The sequence below is a fragment of the Anguilla rostrata genome, chromosome 19 (assembly GCF_018555375.3).
Source record: "Anguilla rostrata isolate EN2019 chromosome 19, ASM1855537v3, whole genome shotgun sequence".
Lineage (NCBI taxonomy): Eukaryota > Metazoa > Chordata > Actinopteri > Anguilliformes > Anguillidae > Anguilla > Anguilla rostrata.
The window spans coordinates 5,073,561-5,078,445 of NC_057951.1; positions in this window are offsets into that span (position 1 = coordinate 5,073,561).

Below are 4,885 nucleotides of genomic sequence, written 5' to 3' on the forward strand. Positions count from 1 at the left end.
GCTGGTAGGACCGCCAGAGCGGGCAGGAACCCGTATGTCAGAACACGGGAACGCGGCATCAGGAAGTGAGACAACCGAACACAGCGGCACCACAAGGTCTGACTCAACACTTCGATATGAGTGTGTTTCCTAAAACTCTTGGATGCGCCTTTACACCGAAGCATTATTTACTGTGACTAGACTGGACGTGTCTATTTACAGAACTGACTGGTTATGACACTCGAATATACCTTTCTGGTCTGAAAATGTTTTTAAGTGTCTCAGTGTGCACATGTATGTACAGTAGAAGATCGTAAACATTATACAGATTTTGTAAACACTGTCGACTAGTAAATTGTGTGCGGGATTTTTATATATACTGGATAGGATTTTCACTGATACGGACTGGCCCTTTCCCTTTGGTGAATTCTAAACAGTTCATACTGTGTGTGTGAAGAGAGAAAACCAACCATTGCATTTACGCAGTGAAATGTCCATAGTTGAATCAACTTATGGGGACATATGATCCCTAATGGAGAAAAATGATAGCGCTTTCAATGTATAGCATCACTAGTTTTTAATTATGGCATCTTTGCTACTAGCTTATTATTTTTTAAATTCCTAAATGTTATTGCTAACAATTATGAAATTGGGGATACGATGGGCATGCCACATAATTACCTTGTTACTTTTTCAAATTTCTTAGGGCCGCATTTTTAGATTCGATATGTGTTGCCATGTCCCCACAAAGCAACAAATATTCTAACTGTTCTCCTTCGTGAGTCCTGGAATGGACTGAGACAGGGTGAGAACGGCCCACACCGTCTCAGCATCAGGGACGAAAGGAGGCGCGAGCGTGAATTAAACATGAAAGGGGCTATTCCTCCACGGCCCACCTGAGTCCCCGTCGCTTTGGTCCCGCCTCCAGCGCCGCGCCCGCCCGTCCGTCCGTCTGTCTGTTCGTCCCTGAAAGGTGTCCCGCGGTTCCTCTGGGGCGGAGCTGACGCCTCCGAGACGCCGCCGCCACCGCCGCCGCCGCCGAGCTCTTGGAACTTCAAAGGAGCCGGCTTCAAAGCGCCGGAGTCCGTCTTCTCGGACGCGGACGCGCCGCGGCAGCTCGGCACGGAGCTCTCGGACGCCCGGGCCTGCAGAGAACAGAGAGAGAGAGAGAGAGAGAGAGAGAGAGAGAGCGACTTTGACACCGGTGGCCGCCAAATGACAAAGGAAAAAGGGAAAGGAGTGATAGACTCGGAAGCGTATGCTGTGGCGACGCTGCTAAAACAGACGTCTTTCGCAAACGCTTTAATCTTGCTGTCGGATCTTCGTCCGCGGAAACGCAGGGAACTGGGTGGAAATTTACATAATAAACTGAAAGGAACAGCCCCGTTTCTCGGCTAACAGACAATGAACTGGTTAACCCTTCTGTTGTCCTCAGGGTCAAAAATGACCCTGTCCTGAGTTTAACAGCAGAGAAAACCCTGGAAAAAAAACTTTTTCTTCAGCATGAAATTTGGTAACCTGTCCTGGAGTGACACTACCATTAGAAAAAGTTAAGCATTTCCATTTTTTAAATATTTTTATAAAAGTGCCACACCATCAGGGTACAAAGATTGTTAAGCACAAACACATTTATTACCAAAAAAAAAAAAAATCAATCATGTGTTTTGTACTAAAAACGAGTGGTGTAGTTTGAAGAAATATAATCTCTGGACTGTGAATCAGGAAAACAATTTTTCACTGAGTTATTGATCAGTGACAGGTGAAAAATATTGATTTAGGGTGGCGTGAAGAGGCTTTTTCACAAGAGCTCTGACACGGGTGGGTCCATTTTGACCCTGTGGACAGGGGATGCATACACACACACACACACACACACACACACACACACACACACACACACACACACACACACACACATAAACATCTAAAACGCCTGAGTTGCATTAGCTGCAGTCAACAGTGGAAGCCTGCAGTGGGGGGGAAACCTTGTTGTGAGCGGACTGTGGCCAACGTCCCTCAGCTGTCAGGCAGTATATTCAGGAGGTGCTTTTGCATCCTTTCAGGAGAAGCAAGTCTTTGCACCTGCGCCCCACCCCCCCCCCCCTTAAACCCCCCTTCCCCCCTGATGCCTTCATTCAGATGCCGGAGCGAAGGTCCCTGCGTTTTTGGAAGGGCAAAGCTGCCATCAAACATCCTTTACTGGATTCAAAATGTCTTTTAAGCTAGCGCGCCGCGGTGGCTCAGCGGTCAAAGCACTGGCTTTGGAGCCAGCGCGGGTGCGCGTCTGCCGGACCCGAGCAGCCAATCAGACGCTCCCAAGGTTAGAGTCGTCGGGCAGAATCGTTGCACACTGTACATATACACAATTGTATTGCGCAAGGGTACAACTGGCCAATAGAACGGGAGGAAAACACAGAAACAAATAACTTTTTTTTTTTATTTCTTCCCTTTTTTTTTTTTGTTCTTTTATGTTTTTTTAAGCAAGGGCACTGTCTGAAGATAGATCACACTTGTCATCTTCTTTAATGCGACGCATTATACGCATCTGACTCCCCTGGTGCACGCGTTTGCTGTGAGCTGCATCAATCAGTGAGTGAGTCTTTAACACTGTATAACGCTGTCCATTTCTGCCATCTTTTCAACCTAAAGGTATAACAGCAGAGCTGTTTGTGTTCTCCCTCTATTACGTCACGCATCCCACAGAAGTAATTTTCCGGTGTGACTTCAGGCGTTCCTGTCAGGAGTGATCGATCTGTCAAAATTTGAAGCCGTACCAAACAACAATTTAAGCCTAATGTAATGAAAAACCTCTGGACTGAAAGGAATTGCTCTAATATCTTTGCCTGATGACATTATGCGGTGCTTACCCTTTAAAGCTCATTCAAAACAGGCAAACGCTACTTTATAATGGGTGAAAATAACCCTTTTGCACCAACGACCTGTGCTTTACCCATGTTTAAATGAAGACAAAGCTCGAGATAGTGCTAACGTTAAAGTCAAGCTAGCGCCTATGGTTATTCTGACCTCATTGTGTTCTAGGCTACTCCTCCAGTGACGACAGTGCGGTTTTTAGAAGGAACACTCACTTTTAGCCTTCCAGACTTTTGTAAGGGCGGAGTGTAGCACAGTGGGGTAAGGAACTGGGCTTGTAACCAAAAGGTCGCAGGTTCGATTCCCGGGTAGGACACTGCTGTTGTACCCTTGAGCAAGGTACTTAACCAGCATTGCTTCAGTATATATCCAGCTGTATAAATGGATACAATGTAAAATGCTATGTAAAAGTTGTGTAAGTCGCTCTGGATAAGAGCGTCTGCTAAATGCCTGTAATGTAATGTAATGTAAGCATTTAGGGCCGGTTTCATGGACATAGATTAAGCTTAGTCTTAGACTCAACTGAGTTTTGTGTGTAGGATCTACATTCAGAATTGAATTTAGTCTAGGACAAAGGTCAATCTGTGTCTACAGAACTGGCCCTCACTGAATAATAAGAAAATTTTTATCAGGTAGGCTAGGCTAGTTAAAAAATATCTGGATATTGCAGGTCAGGAACTTTCTCCCATTCTACGCTTCCGATCATTGTAAAAAGAACCCCAGGAGCGTTGTGGGGGTTGAGTTTGTAAGACAAGATATAAATTATTTAACATAATGATGTGATCGGACGTTGTAAATATTGCAGGCTGATAACGTATGGGTTCACGAGATCACTGAAACTGTTTTCAAATGTAATTCCTCACAATCTCTACGGTCTCATCGGTTTTTGCATTTTTTGGAGAACTGCATTTAAAAGCTATTTGAATATTCAGCAGCGTCGGCCTGTTGTTCACCCCCTGATGTGGGCCAGAGCTCAGCTGCTCATTTGGCCCACATCCCCGCCAAAGCCAAAATCTGCTGACTGAGGAGTGGAGCTTGTGGCCCATTATTTAGCGAAACTTATTCCCCTTGACACTGCCATCAGCAGATCGTTAATCTTTCCATATCGTTCATATTCAGACGAAAAACTTGCGTACGCGGCAGACCTGGGTCAAGTACATATTTGTTTTTAGATTCTAATACTTTTTCTACGCTTTACTGATCGTGTCCGGTGTGCTGGAACCAGTGATTTGAACCCGGCACCTCTCGCGCATCGCTGCCGACTTTGTCCCTCTCTGGATCGGTGGTGTTGGGGTCATTGCCAAACAAGACTTCGTGGAGTACTGCCGCCCTTCTCTGTAGTGATTGGCTACATCCTCATTCTCCTGAACTCCTGGTAGGTGTGTTTTTTGTCTGAGTCAACAGTGCCAGATGTCACGATGGCATCTTTCCAATTTTGCAAGGTTATTTAGGTTAATAAATAATTTGCAGATTCAATTGTTCCGAGTAGAGTAAATAAACCTAAATAGAGGATGGAGAATTTGTAAGGCACTTAAATGCAGATGAGAGTGGCTTGATTTTTTTTTTTGTGGGGATTTTATTCTGGAAGATGCTGTCATAATTTGTATTAAGTGGAAGCGACATAAAAACTAAGCACTAATGTGAAAGGTGGGAAATGTTCAAAAAAAACTTTGTTGCCGGCGGCAATAAATGTTTTGAATGACACGTAAAATAATTCTGTAAAATAATATTGAATTTTCCTGTGGCAGCACTTGAGAAATACTTATTCCATAATGCTTTCTGTTCTCTCGTTCCTTTATCATCACATAATAAAACAAATACTTTCAAGGTTTAACTTTCTGTTGGGTGGAATCTTGGCTGAACTTTAGTATAACAACATTTTTTTTTTAGAAGAAAGGGCCTCACTCTTACCTGACGAAAACTCACCACCGTTGTTACAGTGGGTGTCCAAAAATATATTAGCATCATTTTTGATTTTGGACTAAAATCTTTGTATACAAACATGCAATGTTGTCCGAGTAAGATTGGTTTCATT